Source organism: Amblyomma americanum, chromosome 5, assembly GCF_052857255.1.
Source record: "Amblyomma americanum isolate KBUSLIRL-KWMA chromosome 5, ASM5285725v1, whole genome shotgun sequence".
Classification (NCBI taxonomy): Eukaryota; Metazoa; Arthropoda; class Arachnida; order Ixodida; family Ixodidae; genus Amblyomma; species Amblyomma americanum.
This window is the reverse complement of record NC_135501.1, coordinates 110,234,838-110,247,757: the sequence shown is the minus strand read 5'-3', so window position 1 is coordinate 110,247,757 and position 12,920 is coordinate 110,234,838. Positions and strand designations below refer to the sequence as shown.

General features: G+C 46.9%; 1 non-coding gene across 1 annotated transcript; it reads left to right on the top strand.

Moving 5' to 3' along the window:
- Positions 1–7,720: 7,720 nt before the first annotated feature.
- On the top strand, positions 7,721–7,793 carry TRNAM-CAU (transfer RNA methionine (anticodon CAU)). The gene has a single exon. It is a non-coding gene; the product is annotated as a tRNA-Met (tRNA).
- Positions 7,794–12,920: the final 5,127 nt, after the last annotated feature.

The following is a 12,920-nucleotide window of genomic DNA, read 5'->3' as shown; positions in this document are numbered from 1 at the left end:
TGTTAGAATGCTGCGACGACATGGACGGCCAAGTTGCCATGTTGCAACTAGATTTGGCGAAAGCTTTCGACAGAGTGTCACACGAGGTCCTCTTCTGCGTATTGAAGCATGCAAATTTAGGCCGCACAATTTTAGACGGTGTAATGATGGCCTATCGAGATTGCTGTACCCAGCTCATAATAAATAAGTCATTAACAGAAAGAGTCCCAGTACAATCTTCAGTAAGGCAAGGATGCCCACTGTCTCCCCTCTTGTTTGCTATATATGTCGAACCCTTTTGTTTAGCCGTAATTCACCAAACATCAATACGAGGCTTCAAAGTGCATTCTACGGAGGTAAAACTGTTGGCGTATGCTGATGACATAGCCGTATTTTGTCAAGATCGCGAGAGTGTGTTAGAAGTGGTCAACCTTGCTAAGGCTTTCTGTAAGCTAACGGGTTCAGAGATAAACTGGGAAAAGAGTGTTGGTATATGGCACGGTAACTGGGACATCAAGCCAGAAAGGTTTGCTTGTACGACATTGACAGGCGCACCTACGACGTACCTCGGTGTGCCTTTCGAGCACTACCAGGAACCCGCAAGGTACTGGAACCACGCAACGGAAAAAATGAAGGAGAGGACGGGAAACTGGCAGGGTCGCGGCCTTTCAATGTTTGCGCGTGCCTCTGCGTGCAATTTGTTTTTAATCGCTAAAGTTTGGTATGTGTTGTGAGTACTGTTTATGTCCCGCACAAATGTGCAGAAAATGCATCGGGTTTTTGCTGTGTTTATATGGGGCTCAACATGGGAGAGGGTGAGTCGTGCCAACCTTTTTCGAAAAGTCCGCGATGGAGGCCTAGGTCTTTCTCATTTGTTTATCAGACAGATTGTGTCGCGTTTTTTTTTCTGCGGGACCAAAGCGACAGTTTTTTGCGCTCAGTCATACAAGTGCGACTTGCGAAAGCGCTCCCTGAATTTATTGTGGCTACAAGTGATATAAGATGTCGCCGTGTGACTGGTTACTTTCATGGAGTTGTTGTTTCTTTTCGCATGTTGCATGCAAGGTTTTCAATGGATTACCTATGTTCTGTCACGAAGAAGAAACTGCACGCGGACTTAATTGCAAATCTACTGCCGACACCATTGTAAAGGTCTGTTTACTGTGGTGGCCCAGGAAAGGACGTTTTAAAACGGGTTAGAAAAATGCCGATAAGACCTTCTGTCAAATCCTTTTTCTTTAAACTGCACACGAACACATTACCAGTAAAAGCGTGGCCAGATCAGAAAGGGATATTTGTACCCTGGACAATCAACTGCTTACTCTGCAAAAAACCAGAAACTATTGAACACGTATTTATTGACTTTTGGGACCCTATATTCCACTGGGACATTCTGCAGCTAACCCTTAAGAAACAACTGCCAATAACGCCATACGGGATCCGGTTTCTCCCTGTTAAATGTGATGAAGGCATTCCCTTTGATATGTTGATGCTACTGGGCCTTCACAGTCTGTGGCAAACCCGAATGGCAGTCCGCCATGCTGACGTTACTGCTCACTCTGTACGCGAAAACTTCATCCAGCATATGATCTACATGAGAGAAGTCTATCAGGCGTTACCTGACCCCCCTGAGTGGATTAATGTATTTGATGATTTGGTGTGCCTGAAGATATTTTAACCCTACTCCTCCAACCGAAGACTGGCTGGTGTGTTTTGTCTGTACATTGAACGTGATCATACCGGTAATAAAGAAAAAAAAAGCCTCGGTAACGCAGTAGGCAGCGCGTCAGTCTCATAATCTGAAGGTGCTGAGTTCGATCCTCACCCGGGGCAAGGTGTAGTTGTTTATTTTAGACCGTTGGGATCCCATTTTTTTACTGTTGGCCGTGGGGCCGTTACAGTGGTGGGGCGTAATAGGTTTCCTGTTCATTAAACAGAAATACAAAGTCGCCGTCATCTACATTCATATTTTTTTCAGCGTAATGTTTCCCTCTTCTTTTTTTACAGAAATAGTGTTAAAAAACATTCACTTTAAAAACGTACTGTTATTTCACACCGGAAAGGAAAAAGGGAAACTTTTCTATATTCCCGGCCTTCATCTTAGGCGAGATGTCATCATGTAGTAGTTAGGCGCATGACATATAAAAAAACAAGTAATTTTTAGTGTGAAATGGAGATAGCTTTTCCGAACGTTGTCAATGTACTGGACTGTAAGACATGCTGGTAAATCATTCCATTCTGCTATCGTCCTCGGAAAGTAAGAATTAGCGTACACATTAATGCATGGGTTCGGGGTTTGTTAAGGGTATTCATTGCTCCCTCTCAGATGAGTAAGTTGTTTTGGGACCAAGTAATGGGAGATATCGATATTGAAATAAAAATTTTAGTCTTGCCATTCGGCGACGTTACGCTTGAAGTGGAAAATTGAGAAGACGCAGCATCTCTGTTACAGAGTCAGTACGTGTATATATAAACATTATAAATCGAGCTGCTCTTCTTTGCACACTTACAAGTTTTTATTAAACCACTTTCTACAGGATCTCATATAATGCAGGCATAATCCGCCGTTGTTAACGCTGGGGGACAGCGCGTGTATTGGCCGTTACTAAGCAGGCTTAAAAACATGCATTTCCAAGGGTAGCAGTACACTACCCAGGGTGAACGTCGCCGCTGCTGGGGGAAACATGGTTGCGGGTCCAAAATGGGCGAGCCGTAGCCCACCGCATTTGGCTGCATGCCCATCTTGACCTCCCAAGTTCATGTTTGACTCGAGAGAATGGAGAAACCAAAATTGTGTACAAAACCCCCAAAGATGGTAAAAGCAGCGGCCAGCCCCAAATCCCCTAAAACTAGAAACCCAACGCGAGGACAAATGGAGACATCCCCCAAAGTTAAAACTACAAAATCACTTTCTTGGTGAAACGTCCAAGGCATACTAAACTTCCAATTAACACTTTGGAAGCAAGCCATGCTAGGTCAGAATAAGTCAAACCAAGAAGCTTGTCCACCTTGATGGTTGATGGGCACAGCATGCTTCGGGCACCAAAGGCCATTCCAAAAACTTGGAATTTCTTCCCAGCCGGGAAGTTGGCCCGGAGCACGCTGTACTTCTTGGCTTTCTCAGCATTCTTGCTTGAAAGGATTCCCTCATTGGCATCCCATACTACAGCAATGCCAACTACAAGGACATGTGAGGTTGACTCTATTACTGTGTCAGGTTTTAGACGCGTCCCTCTGGTCGTGGTGAAGATTGCCTCTTCACTGACCTCCACACCGGGGAGTTTTTCCCTAGCAAGTCGAGCGACTTGCTTAGCAATAAAATTGTGTCGCTCTGTTCTGGGCAGATCGATGGCTTCGCATTCCTGTAGGATATGGAAAGTAGTCTCACGACGGAGACCACATCTCCGACAAAGCTGTGAGCTTGGGTCGCTGCTCTGTTTCTTGGTTAGTGCTCTAGTTGGGTATAAGTTAGTCCGTAGACGAAGCGCTTTGATCCGGTCGCCATCACGTAAGAGTTTGTATTTCGTGTTTAGCCAAGCGTTTGCATAAGGCTGGTGCCTATGCGCACACAAATCCAGGTTGTTATACCGGGTTAGATAGTGTGGCCACAACTTTTTGGCACCCCTTTTCAAGGCCGCGCTAGCATTTTTGGGGTCGGTGACCCCTTCCGGAACTCCGAACCGCTCAGCGAGGTGCCGATAGTGGGGCATTAAGACAAGTTCCAAGAGCTCAAAGATGAAACGTTCATTGAGTCTAAGAAGTTGAGTTAAAAACTTGAAATGAACTACTTGAGCAACACGCTCAAGATGGAGGAACCCCAAACCCCCAAACTTGGAAGGCATCCAAATGTGTGAGTTGAGGAAACCGGATGGGAAATGAAGTACCTTTTTAGCTTTCAATCTGACCATGCGGTCCAAATGGCATGCCTCTGTTTAGACCAATAGACTATTGGAACAACCATACAAGAATGCCGGCAGCACAAGCTGCCGCCAACAATAAAGTTTTTGAAATGGCTTCGGCGAAGCCCGGGCCACCAGTTCAAGCAGCGCAGCTGCGTTCTCCGAAACAACTTTAGGAGGCTTATTAACAAATAGAGAAAGGCCGAAGCCGAGGTACTTTATACGTTCATTGGGCTGTTTACTATGAATTTGGACGTTGTTAACTTTCATATATGGAAGACCGTACTTGAACCACTTGGACTGGTGGTCCGGACGCCAACCGAAATACTGTGTTTTTGCGGGAGCTATTTCATGGTTTAGATTATTTAAATATTCTGAAGTACGATCAGTGAGGGTCTTCAAGCCTTCATACGTATCGTAACTCAGGAGCAGGTCATCGGCAAAGGCAAGAGCGGATAGAGATGAATCAGTGAGATGGACTCCAGCGCCCGAAGAATTAAGTTTGTCCAAAAGTGGATCTAAAACCAGATTAAAAAGGAAAGGGGATAGAGGATCCCCTTGTTTGATACCTCTTCTAAGAGGCACCTTCACGTTATCAGTGGTGCCGAGGCACCAGAACTTCCTACAGCAATTTGTTTACATTTCAAGCAAGAGAAGCTGAATTTTTAGGGGCACCTTGTGTGCTTCAAGAGCAGAAAAATGAAGTGGTGTGAAACGGAATCAAAAGCCTTCTTCAGATCAAGAGACACAGCGAAGAAAGGCCGGTGTCTTGATTTCAAAAATTTTATAAGAGCTTAGAGGAGAATTAAGTTGGATGAGATGGACCGATCATCCGCGAAACCAGACTGAAAAGAGTTGGAGTTGTTTGAAACTTGTAGGCGGGACAAAAGGAGTTCGGAAAACAGTCGATACAAGATTGGAAAGATGAAAATTGGCCTAAAGTCTGAAAGACCCTTGGGTTGTAAACACTTCGGAATGAAAAGCGTTCAGCTTTCCTTCATTTCCTGAGGGAGAGCCCCAAAAGCAAACCAGCTGTTTATTATTCCTGTTAGTATCGCAGGAGGGATTTTAATAAGTTCTTTAAGAGATACACCATCAGGACCGGGAGCAGAATGCTTGGACATCATGCGGAGGACCTGGTCCGCCTCACCCACAGAGAACAAGTCCTCATCGACCTCAAACCTTTTTTCTGTTGTGAGTGGAGAGGAAACAAGGGCTAATGGGTTGCCAAAGATGTCATCAAAGAGAGAGTGTCAATCATCCATTGAGCATCCAGCTTTGGTGCCGTCGAGTAATAGATGGTCAACGAGAACCTTAGGCCCAAGAGCGTATAGCTGCTGGTGCTCACGAAAACGTACCCTGCGGCGGCTGCTCTTGTTTTTTTCCTTGGTTTGTCTGTGTCTGAGTCTGAACTTTTGACTTAGGTATCTCGGTACGGAAACCAAACGCTTTGTACAGGTCCCACAAGTCAGTAATGGAGAGGGGTCCAAAAGTTAAAGCTGAAGCCATACCCTCATTCCCCACACCGACCTCAAGAAGAACCTGTATAGTGACCTCAAAGTCTAATGTTAAAGGTTGCGCTAGTTGACCACCAGGAGCCGAGTCATGAAAGCTATTGAGATCTGGCGGAGATGTCATGTTATTAGCACGCATCATAGACAGAATATTCTTGTAGTCCTCTCGGCGACGAGCCTGGGCCATCGCCGAGATGGAACGCGGAGAAAAGCTGTCATGGAATGCCCGATTAATATTCGAGGTTGAGCCCAATCTAAGTTCCGCACTCGCCACAGAAACTAGATCGGACTCAGCCTATCTACAATGAGAATAGATTGGATGAGAATAGTCGAGGCTGCCTGAGAAACTGGCTCAGGGGAGCTAATAGTACGTTGAAGGTCTGGACGAGCATTAAAATGAGCCTCTTGAAAGCCAAGAGGAGCAATGCCAGCCTCAGGTTCTATGGCTTCCAATTCAGGAGGACAACTACCAGGGGAGGCCTCAAGGGTCGGAGTAGGTTGAACTGAAACTGTGTTATGTGTAATGGACTGCACCTCCTGAAACCGCTTCTTACATGAAGACACATCACTAGACATGGTCTTTAAAGAAGGATAAGAATTTATTCCTGCATATGGCACACAACCACAGCAGGTTAACGGCATGACATGTCTTATAGTGCTGCTCTAGTTTAAATTTAGATGTTAACCGCTCTGAACACAAAGTACAAATAATTGGAGCCGTGGAGTATTCTACGGTGAACTGAGCCATTTTCAGAAACCACGTCGCCCAGGGCGACCGCGTTTAAGAAGGCAGAAAAAATAAATAAAATTAAAAAATAAATAAATAATGAAAAAGAGAAAAAAGGATAGAAAAAGAAAAAAGGGGATGGAGTGGAACCGGATAATAGACGAGTCAGAAGCTAAGCTAACAAATCCTATCTACGAAATGAGAACTAAGACAGACCCCACGACGCCAACCAACCGACCAAAGAGGAGTTGTCAAATCCAAAGTCACAGGAGTCCAAATTCCTCCTCTGTCTCAGCGAACTGAGGGCGCCGCGAAGTTCCCAGGACCAAAGTCCTCTCCCCAGCAAACTGGAGGCCGTCAACTCAGGAAGAAAAGGTCTAGGGGTCTTCAATGAATCCCCCTCTGCCTCGGCAAGCCGAGGGCGCCGCGTAGATTGGAAGGGCCGCGACGTGCCCAGGACCGAAGCCCTCTCCCCAGCGAACTGGAGGCCGTCAATTCAGAAAAAAATAGACTAGGGGTCTTCAAGGAATCCCCCTCTGCCTCGGCAAGCCGAGGGCGCCGCGCAAGTTGGAAGGGCCGCGACGTGCCCAGGACCAAAGTCCTCTCCCCAGCAAGCTGGAGGCCGTCAATTCCGTTTCAGTTCTTTAGTTTCAGACTGGAGGCCACAAGGGTCCTCCCCACAGACAGGCTGTATAACTGCTTTTTGCCTCACGGGACGCAACTACCCGTGCTTATTGTTCAGGAGATATCTCACCGAAAAATCAAAGATTGAATTGTGCACACTTAAAATTTTTTATGCTAGTTTTCGCCATGAAGGCTACTAAAACTCGCCCTGTGGCCTACGCCAGGAAACACCTCCTAACCAACGCAATTGAAGTGTAACAAGGGTTCTGCGTTGTTAGCCTTTGCCCTGTGTGCCATAATCAAGGGGAGCTCAGGTCGGCTCAACCCCAGAATGTCGAAAAATAAAAAATCACTGCCGAGGGGAGCGCAGCTCGACCCAAAGCCAAAGCAGAAATGTCGACTTCACCCCGAAGGGCGCAAGGATCGCAGCAAGAACAAGGTCAACCGTTCGGTGCACTCGAACAGGAACACGGACAGTTGAGCGTGTTGGTACATCATTTTAAAACTTTCGAAAGCGCTGCTACGGGGGACACCAAGAGAAAGAAGACGAAGGACAAGCGCTTGTCCTTCGTTTTTTTTTTCTCTTGGTGTCCCCCGTAGCAGCGCTTTCGAAAGTTTTAAAATCGAACAGGAACGAACCGAGTTCACTGCTACTTGCGCAGAACCGCTAAGGTTTCAGTCAATTCCAGAACACTCGCGTTGGCAAGGATGTAGGGACCCTCTTTGGTTGATTTAGCCGGAGGCCCTAAAAAGCAACAATACAGTCTTTCACCCTCGTGGCCTAGTAGGCTAGCGGCACCACTTAGCTCGCAAGGCTTATGCAGCAAAGTGATTTACCAGGGGACACCTCGGGAAGGCGAGTGCCGCCAAAAAGTGCGTTTTGGGGCATCCAGAGATGATAAATATATGCTCACATCCGGTCAAAATCGCAGCTTCTGTCCCCCTAAGCACGGACCCTTTGCAGCGTCATTTCATCCGCCTCGGTAGCGCAGTAGGCAGCGCGTCAGTCTCATAATCTGAAGGTCGTGAGTTCGATCCTCACCCGGGGCAAGGCGGAGTTAGTTTTTTTTTAACTTCCTTCCCACTTTATCCACCGCTGGCTTCTGCAGGAGAACACTATGCTTTTGCCGCTAGTGTTCACCCTGCATGTTTACCTGCCACTCGCTCGCGCTGTGCCTTGCATGTCGTGGTCTTCCCGAAGGAGTCCATGCGCAATGAATACAGAGCACGCCGCTATCGGAGTGCCCTCTTATGATGCCTCAAGTGGTCCCAATAATTTATAGTAATCTACCGCTAAGCTCTCTTTTCACTGATTTCACCGATCTTTGCCTGAAGCCTGGCCTTGAAAACCTAGCCTCGAACAGAAAGCTAAATGAGTCGCGTCCCGATAAAATCAGATACAACTCCACAATGTAGTGGTCGAGTCCCCTCATAGGTGGCCCTCCAGCAATTGGCATCGACATATTTTCATAACACCGCTGAAAATCCGATTAAGTGACTATTCCCGTTTCACCTGTCAGCCCCTAACTGGCACCCTTCCAGATACAAATGGATTAACGAGAAGTCGCGAGAACAGGTCGACGGCATTGGTTGGAGGGCCTCCTTTGAACGGAATTCGCCGCTTCGTTCTTGACTTGTTTTCAACCATAGTGCACATACTTCGCATTTAGAGAAGTAAACTAAATCGCCCGTATTTTTTTTTTCTTCTGGCAGTCCAGCAGAAGCTAAACAGAGCCAGGAGGGACACACGCCTTTGTCCCCTTGTGGTGTGTGCGACCCTGCTTCATCTCTCGAACTTCCCCCCTTCAAAACTCCTCACCCCTAGTCTGAACCAGGAACATAACACTCCGCTGCACTCACTACGCGCAATGCGCAGTTCAGTCGCGAGCAAGCACGTGACCGTTGGCTTATGTCGTCATTGGGCGCGAGCGTGCGCCATTGTTGCCCGACCGCTACACATTTCGGGAGAACGTTTAAAAATTCAATCGCAAATTACTAGCTAAACGAGTTCATATTTTGCCCATTTCTTAGATCCATAGCGAACAACAAATAATTAACAGCTGAAGCCTAAAAAAATGTGTCATCACCTCTTTAAGCAGCGCAGCCGCATAAATCATTTCTTTTTATGTATATTTTTTGTCCCTCCTGCTTGGACCCATCTTAGGGTCTGCATTATTCCATAAATAAATCAAATAAAAAATTAATGGACAGGTAGAGGATAGGATGGACAAGTACAGACGGAAGCGATGAAAACAATGACAGGGTAGAGCTTTTCATATACATTATATGCAATATTTACAAAAACAAAAGGTACATAAAATGATGAACAAGTTTGTACCGCCCGTCCGCGAGTGTCCAGGCCTGCATAGAATTGAGCGAGCTGACGTCAGCGCGGTAGCAAATGCGCGCATTTGATTATTTCATTACCTCAACCGTTGAACCTGGCCTAAGCCTGGCGGTACCTCATTCGAACTTGCAGTGTTTGTGTTTGCAAGCACGTCGTGCGTCCTTTTAGCACATTTTAGTGAACACCTTTTAGGGCACTCGCCTTGTTTATCAATATATATATATATATATATATATATATATATATATATATATATATATATATATATATATATATATATATATATATATATATATATATATATATTCCTAGTCTTTATCATTATCGTTTTCCTGGCCAGCATCAGGCGCGGCCGTCTTGGGTCGCGCTACAGTTTATTTACTCTCAGGGTCGATCGGCCTTACAGAGAGGATCTAGTGGGCCCTAAAACATCCGTGAACGTCCTGTGGACGTTTATGACCTCCATATGATGTCCAAAGGAATTTTAGTCCACATTGGGGAATGAGTGGTAAACGAAGTATACATACTGTTACGCCGAGCAGTTCGATGAAGAAGAGGAGAGTGGCGCCCGCAGTCTGATCTGGGCTCTGGGCCGTCGGCGACCAGCTTTCATCCGTAGAGCTCTCACTAGTGATAAAAGACTACCGATAGTATTATGGATGCTTTTGATAGTTGTGTCACTATCAAACTATCTATGGTAAAAAACTATCGATAGTAGTAATATCGATAGCACTATCGGAAATACTTTCAAAATTTCCCACCTACCTTTTAAACTGAATTGTCCCGCTTTTGCGTCTCAATTTAAAGTGGTGCACTTATTGTAACTCTAGCAAGCTCTCAAACCCCGACAGTTATCTTTAAAATTGATTAACTTGCTCGGCGTGTAGAAGAAAGTCTCACTGTCGGCAGTCTCACTACCGATAGTACTATCAATAGTAAATCGATAGTAGCGCTATTGGTAGTTTTTCACACTATCAATAGTACTGTCGATAGTGCTATCGATAATACTATCGATAGTTCTTTTACACTATCGACCGCTTCAAAAAACTATCGATACTATCGTTTTGCATCACTAGCTCTCACCTGTACTAAAGCCATTTCATCCGCTACATTTGGTGGAGGTGATGGGTGCACACGCCCTGAATTCGCCAGTACCCCGTCGCAGCCGCCGTGTAGCAGGTTTGCCACCTTTCTCGCCTCAAGAGTTATTTCCAATGCCTATACCCCGCAAGCGACGCAGACTCGGGTACAGCGACCTGACGAAGAGACGGCCTTGCTCCATCAGCGAGAGCCGCGTGCATTCCACGGCGATACCGAAGAGAACGTTGAAGAATAACTTCGACATTATGAAAGGTGCAGCAAGTACGACAGTTGGGACTCTACCGCCCGCCTGTACAACGTCGTTTTCTTCTTTGCTTGCACGGCTCTGACTTTGACAGCCACGAGGGAATTCTTACGACCTGGAGCCGATTCCTTAAAGAAATCAGGAAGTCCCTTGGAAATACTATTGCGAAGAAGGAACGTGCTGAGCAGAAACTTTCCCAGAGAGCACAGCTGCCCGGTGAAACATGTAGTACGCGATACATCGAGTTAGTCTTGAAACTTTGTCGCATTGTCAACCGGCAGATGCTAGAAGACGCCAAGGTAGGGCACCTTCTGAAGGGGGTTGCTGAAGACGTGTATCACTTCCTTGTATCACGCGACACCCTTGCTACGGTTGCAAAAGTCATAAAGCAGTGCCGTGCATTTGAAGCGTTAAAGCACGCCGGATAGCGCCGAAATTCGGCCGCCTTTCGAATGTGACATCCGTCGCCAGCATCGACATCCCCGAGGCAGAAGATATCGCTTCTATAGTCAGGAGGATCGTACGCGAGGAGTTGGCTGCTCAGCGGCAACGTACAAATTTTGATCTACCTTACCAATAGACATCGAGGTCCGTGTCATCATATATAGAAACAGCGTACGCCATGGACTGCGCCAAATAACTACGTACCACACGTTACAACTCCGGTTCCGAGCGGACCCAGCAATCGGCTTCGCACCCTTATTTCCAGCAGCGTCCGTCTCATCCTGATGAGGTGCCTCGTGGTGAGCCTCGTCGCGCGTCATTCGCCTCTCCTCAACTTCGAAGGGATTCTACTGTGAGCCACCAGAGCCGCTAGCCGCCCATAAGTTACGGCTGTGGGCGCCGCGGACCCATCTCCCGCTTTTGCCCGCGTCGTCTATACTTTCTCGACCCCCTGCTAAACGCGCACCACGTTTCAGGAATGACGCCCAATGGGAGCGGCCACCCGCTACCTTGTATCGGCCTCCTTCTCCCCACCGCGGTGCACGCAATGACTCCCCTGTCTCCGATCGCAGCATCACTCCGACCCGCCGCAGCGACAAGGCCGTTCACCATCCCCACGTCGCCGCTTCGTTCCTCCACCGCTGAGAAAATAGGTGGTGCGACCGGTGGAGGTAAGGTCGCCAGACGGTCAATTTCGCGAATACCTCTGCCTGTGATCATCTTAAAGAACAAAGTGTCAGTGTGTGTTGAAAATGTTGAAGTGGATGCTTTGGTTGATACTGGTGCCGCTGTGTCAGTTATGAGCCTTTCATTTAAGAACCGCCGTGGGCACAAAGTTAAGTTTGTGTGGGACAGAACCGGTACTTTATGTGGAGTTGGAAGTGAACCTTTGTTCCGGGTGGCCTGTGCTCAGCTTCAGTTGTGCTTAGTGACGAGGGCTACAGAACAGAATTCGCTGCGTTGAGACGTGCCACACATGATGTTATCTTGGGTGTTGACTATTTGCACGAGTGTGGTTCAACGCTCGACTTCAGTACCGGGGAAATTTCTTTGAAGCTGAACATTATTCCCGCATTAGTGGATAACCTGTCCCGTTATCATGGAGGAGTTCTCTCCCTGACGGAAGTTGTGCTGCTGCCTGCGTTGACGGCAACATTTGTGCCTGTGAAATCATCCGACCCATTTCGTGGGAAGACACTCAATAGTCGTCAAGCCAGATGTTTCGAACGGGTCGAAAAAAATGTTTTGGTGCCACGTGCCACCTTGGAGGCAGTGGGTGGTCATGCACACCTCTGGACTGTGAATGTGTCAGAAGAGCCTGTTCGTCTTCCTTGTGGTCTAGCACTCGCGAGATTTGAGAACCATGTGACCCCCACCATTGAAACTATTTCTCGTTGCAGAGGAGCCGCGCAAGCGAAGTCTGAATACTGTGCTGCGCTAGAGCGTATGGTCAACAAATCGCTCCCGTCTAGTGAACGACGTACCCTGAAAGACATTTTCACGCATCACGTCCAAGTATTCGACTTTGCCTCCAAGGGATCTGGTAGCCATTTCCCACCCTCTCGATTTCCTTAAGTACACTTCAGCTTAAACACAATGCCTATAAAAAAACCTTTCAACACCAATCAAAAAAAAAGAATCTGCAGCAGTACAGAGCACTTCATGCCAGTCAGAAACACAGGATACAATAAAATAAGCAACAAGTAACAAAAATCCAGAACACGAAAAAGTACAAACACAAGAATACAAAATTTATCAGGCGCTAGCTGCAAGAAAATGTGCATAAACAGCTCGTTTGGACATCTTTTCCGGGCAGACATCGGTGGCCGCAAGGTTATTTAAAAGAACAGCTGCGTGATAAGAAATGGACTGGCGACCATAATCTGTAGGACAGAAAGGCACAACCCCTGAGTCATTTCAACGAGTATTGTTGAAGGAAACGTGGGGTCGAAGATTTATCAAGTCCAGGAAGCTGCGATTACACGCCAAAACGGACGGGAGATATGTAGACGTGAGACGAAAAAGATAGATGGATTCTATG